The sequence below is a fragment of the Lissotriton helveticus genome, chromosome 1_1 (assembly GCF_964261635.1).
Source record: "Lissotriton helveticus chromosome 1_1, aLisHel1.1, whole genome shotgun sequence".
In the NCBI taxonomy this organism is placed as follows: Eukaryota; Metazoa; Chordata; class Amphibia; order Caudata; family Salamandridae; genus Lissotriton; species Lissotriton helveticus.
Window position 1 is genome coordinate 1,871,126,361 of NC_136057.1, and position 12,117 is coordinate 1,871,138,477.

Below are 12,117 nucleotides of genomic sequence, written 5' to 3' on the forward strand. Positions count from 1 at the left end.
GGTTTTCCCTTCCTTTGAAAGTGGTCAGAGTGGGTCACCAAGATGTAGAACTTTCTGACTGTTACAGCTGACCGGCAGGGCACGAGAAAAACACTGACTCAACGCGCTACGAACATAGACGCGTGAGTGAACTACAATTCCCTCGTGCCTCGGCGCGATGACGTCAGTAACGTCATGACGCACGTGAGGCATTCACATCTTAATCGCTTCCAGGGCAGTCGGACGCTGCCGCTTACTTTCCCTGGAGGAGCCGCGCTGTGTTTGGAGGCTGGTAAGGGTGCTCCGGCACCAACCTATTATTACAGTGCAGTGCTCAGTATAATTTAGTGGCAGTGTGGGGGTCCAGTACTGTTTAAATTGATGCTCTGGTTGAGGAACCGTTGCTGGTTCTTGCGGAGCAGACCTGGTCACTGGAGCCCTGCTTCCGGTACTCTCTCAGAGGGAGAGAGTCGTGTTGTGTCCTAGGATTCCCTCGTTCCGCTAGCCTCATGAACTGTTCCGTGGTTGGTGGGGGCAGTTGTGTCCTAGGATTCCCTCGTTCCGCTTGCCTCATTAACTGTTCCGTGGTTGGTTGGGGCAGTTGTGTCCTAGGATTCCCTCGTTCTGCTTGCCTCATTAACTGTTCCGTGGTTGGTGGGGGCAAGCCACTTGAGCCCGTTTTCCCTGTTGGCGAGCTACCTAGCTCTTGCTGGGAAAGCGCCATTTACAGCATTTCTCGGAGGGCAGAATTGCCCAACTCGTTTTCCCTGTTGGCGAGCTACCAAAGCTCCTGCAGGGAAAACGCCATTTACAGTTTTTCTAGGAGGGCTGGATTGCCCAACTCGTTTTCCCTGTTGGCTAGCTACCATAGCTCTTGCAGGTAAACCGCCATTTACAGCATTCCTAGGAGGGCAGGATTGTCCAACTCGTTTTCCCTGTTGGCGAGCTACCATAGCTCTTGCAGGGAAAACGTTTATTGTTTCATTATTTAACCCAATATCTACAAACTCGCTGCCAGGAACAATTGGTGGCTCAGCTAGGTTTGTGGGTTTGGCCATGCAATTAATGTTGCCAAGTTGAATACAGCCATATCCAAGAAGTATTGGAGTTGCAGGCTGGATTTGTTTTCACTTTAATTTTGCTGAAACAATAGCACTGTCCTTGGGATTCATATTGGTTTTCTTTATATATCCAGCAACAGGGGTATAGCGAGTGAGCGAGAGGAAAGCTCTTCCACACCCCTGTCTCAGTCTATAGGATAGTTTTATTGGTATGTAGATATGTCTGTATTCCAATCCCTACTTGATGTTACCTGTACCAAGCTAGTACTTATCATGATTTTCTTTCTTTAGAGCTAGCCGTGTACTCCAGCTTGCGTGACACTCCCTGAGGTTGCAGAGAGAATTTTCTTTCTTATAGGTACTATTCTTAGTTATTCAGAATCTCATTCCAGAGGGTCGGGGTAGGATAGGAAGCTATTGTGTATACTGCTATTATTTACAGTTGTTTCTTGATTGTCATTACAGGTCTCCCTCCCTGCGGTCCCCTTCATACCCTTCCCCCGGTTGACCACTCCATTGAGTCTGTGTATACCAATTCAGACCGTGGTGGTGTCGAGAGGTGGACCATTTTTTGCAACATATGATCCTGAGGATTCCAGGCCACGACACTGACGCGAACATTTGGAGTCTGTCCAAGGTGGTGAAAGTTCCTCAGTGGTTGTGACCTGCTGATAATACTCCTGATTCTACAGTTAGGTCATCTCCTCAGCTCTCGTACAATGGAACAAATTGGTGCAAATTTGTTCCTCAACAATCTAATGTTCCAGACAAGTGTTGTGTGCAAAGACAACGTCAACGTCCTGTCTGGTGTAAAGATGACCATTTGGATAATTGAAATTTTACTGTTCCTTATTATTGAGATATGTTATTCTTATATATCACTGTTCCTTATTATTGATGATCTCTTATTCTTCTACCATCTTTAAAAGTGGTTAAATACAGGGTTTGGGGCAGATAAGGTGACCTTGGATGTCACTTCAGGGGCGGAAAAGCCGCTGGGGCTTGAGGCCCATTGGCCACTTGTACCCTCAGCCCAGCGCCCCTGAAGTGACACCCGGGGGTGTAGGTCACCTTTTCTGCCCACAGCCTTAACACCCCTGAATCTAGGATTTAAGGGCCACCCTGACACACAGACCTCAATTGTAATCTGACTAGCAAGAGGACAAAGAAGTGACCCGTGTCTGCAACAACAGGACCCGCACAAAGCAATACTCCGAACCTATGGCAACCTTCCTGGAACTGCAAAACTTCAACTCGACCTGGACCAAAGTTAGGTTCCCCCAGCAAGAAGGACACCTTTGAGAGACAAAGGCATCACCAGACTCCCCAGGATTAGTGGCACTAGTCCCCTGCAACCTGCAACCTACAGGTAAAACAATGCTCTGGATCTGAAGGATCCCTGGCCATTGGGCTTTCCGAGGGAACGCCCAAATCCAGATGGTCTAGTTCATTGTGGAAATTGTAGTCCTGCCCTCCACAGAGTTTTATGGCAACTACCTTGTTCCCCACAACCTCCGGTCATCAAAGGAACCATCTGCCGTTCTTACCGCTGCCAAGACTTGTTGTTCACAAATCCAGTAACTCACTCCTTCACTCAACACTGCATCTAGAGGGAATTCCATCCAACTTTTGCCTGACATCAGCAGTGGCCCTGTTGTTGCTATTTTGCACCCTGATCCCCACAGCACTGTATAAGCGGTAAAAGCAGCTCTCCTGTGGCTCCTGTTCATCACCAAGGACCCAGCACATTACAATTTATTTTAGTTTAGAATAACTGAAAGATAGTTAAATGTGATTCTTCTATGTTACAGATCATATTAAGGAGATTTTTCATAGATGCAGCTATATCATATGATATATTCATTTAACAAAACGACCGCCCGATCGTTCCAGTTAACAACAAGGTAATATTATTCTCCTTCATACAAAAACAATATGAGCCATGTATGAGTAGGAACAGACAAGTTATAGCACTCCTTCCTTTTCCTCTGTAATACAGATTTTTATTGGGCACCAACCAACGAGGGTAGCCTAGAACATATTTACTCCTTTTGCCATACAGCGCAAAAAATCAATTTGGACACTGCAATCAGGTAGGTTGTTTTTAATAATAAAATATAGATGAGGTGAAGCAGTAACCAGCAGAGCTCACCTGGAGATGTAGCTGTGGCACTATCATAATGCACAGTGGTTTGCAAGATTTAATTATACTCTTAGAGAATAAATATGAAAAACGAGATAAATAGTATATATTGGTAGAATCACATGGTGAGTCATCTATCGAGACAAGTACTCAGTCACCTTTACGATAATGCTCACTCAATCCCAAACCTTTAAGGGCACACTCCTTTACTGCCAACCGGGTTGCCAGGCTGAATTCCTTTCGGCAATGAGCAGTCTATTAGAACCCTTAGCGGGAGAACCCAATTTCACCATCCTGGGAGACTTTAACTTTCACTTAGAGGCTCACGAAGATAAGGACACCTCATCTCTCACTGCAGAACTAGAGGTGGTAGGCCTCTCACAGTTAGTGACGAGCCCAAAGCATTCAGCCGGCCACACGCTGAATGGTCTGTTCTCTAACAACCAGCAGATTTTCCTTAAGAACGTCCTTCCTCTCACCTGGACGGACCACTGTGCAGTTCTGTTCGACATTCAAACAAGGAGGAACACTCCTCGGCACGCTAGCCCCTTCCCCCTAAGCAGTACATCTGGAAAACCAAAACGCAAAAGCATCTTCCGCCATCTGTAGCCTGAAAAAGTTCAATAAAAACTATGGGGACATGTCTCACAAACCGTTATTAAAAGCATATGAGGCCATGATACCACCCCAAGTACTGTATGGTGCAGAAGTGCTCCTTTTAAGCGGAAAGGGAGGCTGGGATCGGGAGGAAGGTAAGGCCCTGAAAACATTATTGCCACTGCCAAAGTCATCAATGATACAGGCTATTAGACTGGAAACAGATATGTTTGGATGGAATACCTTGGCCAAAATGGCGATGATAAGATTCTGGAAACGCCAATCACAGGGGGTAGGAGAAAAGGTCTCACATTGGTGTAGTGAGGAAATCCGCCACAGTAACCTAAGATGGGCATTAGATGCTAAAAGAAAAATAAAGGAAACAATTGGGAACCTAAAAGTGGGAGTAAACCAAAATTCTCTAGATGTGGAGTTCACGAAGAGTGCACTTAGAGCACAAGGAAGGGAGTACTCCAGAAGACAGGATATAGGATATCTAAGAAACAAAAAATCAGTGGTAAATATGATAGAATCATGGGAAAACGAGACCGGGTACCCATACTTAGAAACCTTGCCAAATTACGCCTTTAGGTGGGAGATACTGAAAATCCGAATTGGCACCATCCCTTGGCAAATGGAGGGTAGAGTTAAGGCAGAAATGTTATACTCAGATGGCATATGTAAATGTGGCCTGGGAGCCAAGTGTGAAATGTTACACATACTTCTTGATTGCTTGACATGTTTAAAAGTGAGACAACGGTTCCTACGTCCTTTATTTATAAAACATGGCATAAGACAACGTGTACAAGCAACAAACTTGTTGATAGGAATGGAAAATCTGGAAATAGCAATTGCTCTTGGTAACTACCTGAAAGAGGTGAATCGCTTAGCGCAGGAAGCAAAAGCTAAAGTACGAGGGATTGCAAGCCCATAAGACATCAGATAGTACTGTAATGAGCAACATATCGAAATCGCCTGTTTTAAATGTAATAATTTCCAATTTTATTATGTATAGCATGTGTTTTGAATTCTTATTTAACGATTTTATGATTTTTTAAATTGTGTACGGTTTTGTTATTGATGTGATGCATTTCTATTTTCGATCTCATTGTTTAAAGACCACGGTCTAAATAAACAGAGTTTCTCTCTCTAAGCAGTTTAAGGCACGGAGCAGCACTGATTATCATCTCCTTAAATCTCACTTGCTCTCCATCCAGCTAGATACCACGCAAGACCCAGAATTGGCCTCTACTAATTACTCATAATGGCTCCATAACACATTTAGTGCTTCAGAACCACTTAAAACTGCTCCCAAAAACAGGAATGCCCCTTCCGCCCCTTGGTTCTCAGAGGCACTGAGACTCGAGAAACAACGGTGCAGGAATCAAGAACGATGCTGGCGTCAAGATTATGAAAAATGCGGAAAAACTCAGCTACAAGGAGGCTTTGACAGAGTACAAACAGCTCATAATCTCTGAGAAAAGTAACTACTACCTTAAACAAATCGAAATTGCCCAAGATTTTGCAAAGCAGTTGTTCCAGGTAGTGACCAAGCTTTCAGGGCCGGTGACTTATTCCTCCAAAGACGCCACCCAAACTCTCTGTTATTCATTAGCCAGCTACTTCCAAGAAAAGGTTAGCCATATCTATGCCAATTTCTCAGCCCATACGAAGGTTGACAATCAGACTGACGGCCCCAGTGATGATGAAATAACTCCTAATCTCTCAGAATTTAGCCAGGTCTCACTGGAACAGATCACACACCTAATTTCCACTGTCAAATCTGGATCCCCTAAAGACACTTGCCCTCCATCTATTCTGAAATTGATCCCCGACCTGATAAGCCCCAACCTAGCAAACATCTGCAACTCAATGTTCCGCACAGGCACTTACCCATCCGTTTGGAAAAAAGGCCATTATCAAACCTCTGCTAAAGAAGAAGAATCTTGACCCTATAGAGACCAAAAACTACAGGACACATGCATGCATCCCATTTCCAGCAAAAATCTTCGGAAAAATCACGAAAACTCAGCTGGCCCAGTTCATTGACAATAACAACCTACTGAACGACACACAATTTGGCTTTAGAAAGGGCCACAAAACGGAGACAGCCCTTGGTACTAGATCACGGCAGTGCCACGGTCCTTGTGCTGTTAGATCTGTCAGCAGCCTTTGACACGGTCGACCACGTCACCTTGATCGACCATGTCCCAGCCATCGGCATTAGAAATAGGGCCAAAGCCCTTTCCTATCCAACCGGACTCAGCTAGTGAGTCTCGGCAACTTCAACTCCCCACCATTTGCACTCCCGTGTGGCATGACACAAGGATCATCGCTGAGTCCGACCTTATTTAACATCTATGTATCGGACCTGGCAAGGGTTATTAAATCCTACAGGATGGGTCTAACTTTGTACGCTGATGATACACAATTAGTGCTAGCAGTACACAATGATGGAAGGGCAGTTGCGGTAAGCTTTCAAGAAGGAATGTTGGCCAAAAGGTCCTGAGTAAGCTACAACTGGTGCAGAACGCAGCCGCCAGGATGCTGTAAGGCTCCCCCAAGTATAAGCCAATATCCAAGGTGGTGGGACAGCTCCACTCGCTGCCCATAAGAAGCAGAACAAAATTCAAGGCATTATGCATCGCATACAAAGCAACCTACAACACAGGACCTGAGTTCCTCAAGAAAGCTCTTGCTCATACACGCCCGGTGGGCCCCAGCGCTCATCAGCAGCCATCTTGCTAACTGTCCCTCGAACCAAGAAAGCCTTGTGGAGCGATGTAAGATTCACAGTCCCCACTGCCAAAATGTGGAACACGCTTCCCCTTCACATTAAGACTAGCCCTACCATGCCAGCCTTCAGGAAACAAGTCAAGGCCTGCCTCTTTAACCAATAAGTCACCCGCTCCATGGCCTTCCTTCCTTCAGTCCGAAGCGCTGAGACACCCGAGGGTATTTGCGTGCTTTACAAGTTGCTTAAATAAATAATAGAAATAAATAGTAGGGTGTATGATGAATGCATGAAGTTTGTCTCTTTCTGAGCCTATCCAGTAGGCTAATGTCTCCTGTCTCTTGTATGAAATTATTGAGAAAATTCTCTCTTATCACCATTGTTCAGGGTTTGTTGTAACCAATGGTTTTTAATCATATATTGTTTAGAATGTTTGTAAATTTTAGAGCATGTACTTGTTTTATGTACTTAGAAATTGTGTTATATAAAGGTTACTGATACAAGCATATATTTGTTTTATGTACAGGCATTTGTTATACGTTCAACCTTGAGGTGTACATCGAGAGTATATAATTGTGTCTTGAAAAAGATTGTATAAATTGCAAACACCATCGAAACGCGTCAACGTTTCTTCTACACAATTCGTCTATTTGACTGGAACCATAGATACCAAATGAAAGTGACCGTATCGGGTCCTAGTCAATATTTCTTTTCTTCCGAATGTGTTCAACCAAATGACAAAGTGTACTGTCTCCTTTTGTCTCTCGAAATATTAGGTGCATCGATGTTTGTTTTACGGGGTTTTTTCTTTCACCCAACTAGTACAAGGGGATAGTTTGAGAATATATTGTATACGAATTTGGTTTTTAATCATTTGTGTATCACGGTTATAGTCATGTTTTGCACAATTTTTTGGAGAGTTTTTATTAATTTATGTTATAAAGAATAATTGTTAAAAAAAGTTTTTAATAAATATTATTGTAGGAAATTTCCACTTTTGACAGTTTTTTGTGTTTACTGCTTGAGCTATATTGTTTATTGCTTTGAATCTTGGGGTTGAATGCTATTGGTTATGAGTAAACTCAGCATAGATAAGTAAGTGTGTAGAAACCAAAGGATAAACTTAATTCTCAGCACCAAGAACAGCCAGGACAACTCTCCACCCGGGCTCTAAGTGTCCGGGAAAATTGAACTGACTGCTGTGGCTTGGTCCTGGGACCCGCATCACCTTTACTCTCTTTGGATTCATTCCACGCAACTCGACCTGCAAGTGGGCAATTGTCACTACCAATTCTTCCCATTGATTGCGATGCAAAGGTTCTGCAGTATTTAATTGCTGTAGTTAATGTTTTCTTCTAAAATCCATAGTTGCGGCTTTATGTATCTAATCACACTTGTTTTAGTGTCTTAATTAATTTTAAAAATCTGCTTTATTTTTATAAAATGATGTTGGGTTTCTTTCAATTCATGTCAATCACTTATCATTCATGTTGGTACTCTGAAATGCTTAACACGTTCCTCTAGTAGAGCCTGACTGCTCTTTGCCACACTACCAGAAAGAGCTAAGGATTTATTAGTGTGAATCCAAGGACCATCTTTGGGGTTTGTGATAGTATTGAATGGTGGAGCCTAACCTGCATCACCAAATAATACTCCACCTTCCTACAGCTGGTTAATTGAAAAGCCGTGCCTTCAGCTTCTTGCAGAATTCAAGAAGAGAGGAGGAGGAGGCTCTGATGTGGAGTGGGAGGTTGTTCATTCTTTAGGAGTGATGTAAGAGAATGCCCAGCCTCCTGATCTGGGTCTGTATATGTGTGGAATGTGTGTGAGTAAGAGCCTTGTGGAGTGGATGTGTCTGTGTCGTTGGTGGAAGGACATACAACTGTTCAGTAGGTGGGGCCTAAGTTGTGTAGTGCCTTGAATGTGTGTGTGAGGAGTTTTAATTGAGTGTGTTTGTGTATCGGGAGCCAGTGTCATTTCCTAAGGTGTGATGTGATGTTAGTTCTGTATGGGAGAATGAAAATTAATCTGCCTGCTAAGTTCTGAATGTTTTGTAGTCTTCCAATGAGTTGTTTGGTGATCCCAGTGTCGAGGGTGTTCCCTTAGTCCAACTGGTTGTTGACTAGGGCATGAGTAACAGTTTTTCTAGTGTTGCCTGGGAGTAATTTGAAGATATTTCTCAGCATCTTCGGGCTGTGGAGGCAGGATGCAGTGATGGCGTTGATTTGTGCTGCCATGTCCAGTTTGCTGTTGATAATTATTCTGAGGTTCCTAGCATGGGTTCTAAGTGTGGGTGTGGGTCCAAGTTTCTCACATTTCATTGCCTCTCACATGCACTCTGTCAAGATTCTGTCTGGTTTACAGGACAATTAATTGATTATAAAAGTAAGAGTGCTATATTCAAAGGTCTAATAAACAAATTCCTGGACAATGTTGAGGGGTCATTTACCTACCTCTAACTGAATATTATGACATTGTAAGGGTGGTTAACACTACCCACAGCAGATTGCATTGTGAAACCTTTAAAGGTGACCAGCTTTCAATGGAGACTTGTTAGAAAAGGGGCTAATGTAGCAAAAGGTTTACTCATTCTGTGTGTAAAAGTGATTGTACATATTGGCCAAGAGTGTTATAAGCCAGACATTTTACCAATAAGTGAAGGAAAGAAATACTGCCAAAAGGTACAATATGTTTTTAATATTCCCATTTTCTCTACAGTGTATAAAATAATTAGATACTACCTAAAACATGCTTCTAAACTCTGCACCTTTAATCCAAGCACACAAAACTGGAAGGAACAAATGGAAGAAGAAATAATATTTTACATTGAAGTCCTTAAACAACAAAAGTCAAGCAGAATAATCCTACACCAGTCTTTCTGACTGCTACCTTGTATAACAAAGTTACATTATGTAGAGCTCCATAGAAATAAGTAAAGAAACAAAAAGGACTGATTCTCTCTCACTTTCCTTTCTTTGAAATGCATTTTAGTTTGTAGTTGCATAGGTGTTTATCAGTGTGTGTATGTTTACAGTAATGAGAGCAGCTTCTTTTTTGCAGGGGCTTTATCAGTTATTAGTGGTTTAAAGGTAAAATAAGGTAGCCTAAATAGAATATATCTAGTCTTGGTCTTGGTATTTGCAACTTACTCTAGGCAGTTGAAGTTGTTGAACTTCCAAGTTACTTCTATATGAAACTTCTATAATAGGTGTAAGAAAATTGCTACAGCACTTGTTTTTATGTTAATAACTACATTCAGTGATTCATAAATTATATTTGTGCTCTGAATGATTCTTAATGTAACAAGTTCATCAGCTACAACATAAGAAATATATATTGGTTTTATACCTTCTTGGCAAACATCATGATTCAAGAAGACATAAACAAAACCTGTACATGTAAGGATTCTTCTCACTCATTCTTTGAGTAAATATTGCAGGTTAGAGAGCATACTCCTTGGAATCATGACTTCCATAAATAAAATGCATATATCAAAAGTCAGAATCAAGCTTTGTGCAAGACAAGAACAGCGCAAAGACTTCAATAATATTTACGAAGCCATGCAAGGAGAGATTTGCATCACCTTGCGTGGCTTTGTACTCAATGTAACGCAACGGAGCAGCTTGCTTTGTGTTACGTTACATTACATTTCATGCTGGAAGGCATTTCATGGGTGGAGCATGGGCATTCCCATGTATCCACCCATGTATTTTGGCACAATACCTGATTTACTAATGCTAGTAAACCTGAGAATTGGTAAAAATGCTATGCCTTCCAGAGTGAGGCATAACGAGGAGAAATAGCTTTATTTCTCCTTGTTTCTTCCTCTTTCTTTGCATGATGCATTCAGCATCACACATCAGAAATCGGAAAATGCCTCTAGGTATTGTTTCTGTGCAGGAACGTTTGCCTTCCTGCGCAAAAACAATCCTGCTAGAACACTGGCACTCTGGTGCCTGCATTGGTGCTGCATTGGTTCTAGGCAGCTCATAATGTGCCAGAGCAAGGAGAGAGCAGAAATGCTCCATATCTTTGTGAATTTGAAGCTTTCTACTCTCTCCCTTTCATGAATGCAGAAACTTTGCTTGCCGCCCTGTGTTATGTGAAAATTTAGTAAATATGACACTTAGCAGCATATTTACAACTTTTTCACGCAGTGCTGAAGCCGCAAATGCTGCACTGTGTGAAAAGGAGAGAGGAGGAGACTGCCAAATTTACTGAACTATGGCACTCTCCTCCCCTTTCCCTAGCACTAGCGCTGAAATCAGCTGCAGTGCACCACGGAGACTCCTTTGCGCCATGGTGTAAGGGTGTCTCTGTGAGCCTAGCATAACAAAATACTATACATAGACTGACTAAAACCATTCCGCCTCTTTGTATGTGTGCTGTACAGTTCAGCACACATAGAAAGTTGGAAAAGGAAGGAGAAATTAAAGCATTTCTCCTTCCTTGCGCCTACTTTAAAAGGCCGCAGTTTTCTGACACTAAACCCAGGCTACTTTATTTAGTAAAGAGTGCTTAGCGTCTGAAACCTTAGGTGGTTGCACGGGAACGCCCATGTTCCACTCATGATACGCCACCTTTGCACTAAGACCGAAAAGTAATGAAAAGCAGCACTATGCGCTGCTTTGCTTTACTTTCATGTTATTTCCAGTGCTGGAAAGTAAATCAGGGGGAAAAAAAATTGCACGCAATTTGCACCACTTTTTTGATGCAAACACGGTGTAAAATCTTAGTAAATCTCCCCCTTAGTAATTTGATTGCACAGAAAAGAACGTTCTAAAACCAAAAGGTACTTATAGTCCGAAAATCCAAGATTGCCACCACTATTGCAACTCTCAGAAACGTCCTGTGGTGCCCTGGGACTTGTAGCATATTCTGACTTCACCCATGTCTTTGTGTAGTTTGTATGCGGATATGCAAAACCTCACATCAGTTGGCACCCACATTATGTTCGGACCACTACAAAACACTTCTGCCTCAAGAGTCTTGTGCGCTCATGACGTTCAAGGAAACACATTTCCTTGCGTGTCCTGTAACTACAGGTGAGTGTGGTCTGTGCATCATGACAGTGTTGGGGTGAGGGGCAAGTCAAATAATGAAGAGGTCAGCTATTCCATCTTGTTCTGTCCCTGGGTCCTAAAATGAAATGAAAAGTGATTGATTAGGTTACAAAGAGAAGGAGGTGGAGCTCCATGGATCTGAGTCTTGCTTGTTCATGGTGCAGAAAGATGTGTGCATGGTATTAAGGTATCTCTCTGTTTTATGTATGTAGTGTGGAAGCTGTATGCTGTAGGCACAAGGATGTCAAGGACCTATGAGGATGTGGCGAGTCATGTGTTTTTTTAGTATAGACTGTATTGAGTTTATGCAATGTGGTGAGATCTGCAATATCTGGAGCCTGGAATAATGTAGACAAAAATGTAATGAGCATGAGTTGGACATTATGTCTTGTTTGTGGGTGAGTAGTACAAGAATGAGACTGGAGCTGTGTGCTGTGCATGTGTAGGTGTTGTTTTTTCTGTGTCTAGATGTAACTGGGGGAATAATTAGAGTAGTGTCCAGGGTGGAGACACATTGTGATGTGCTACCTGACACCTGCT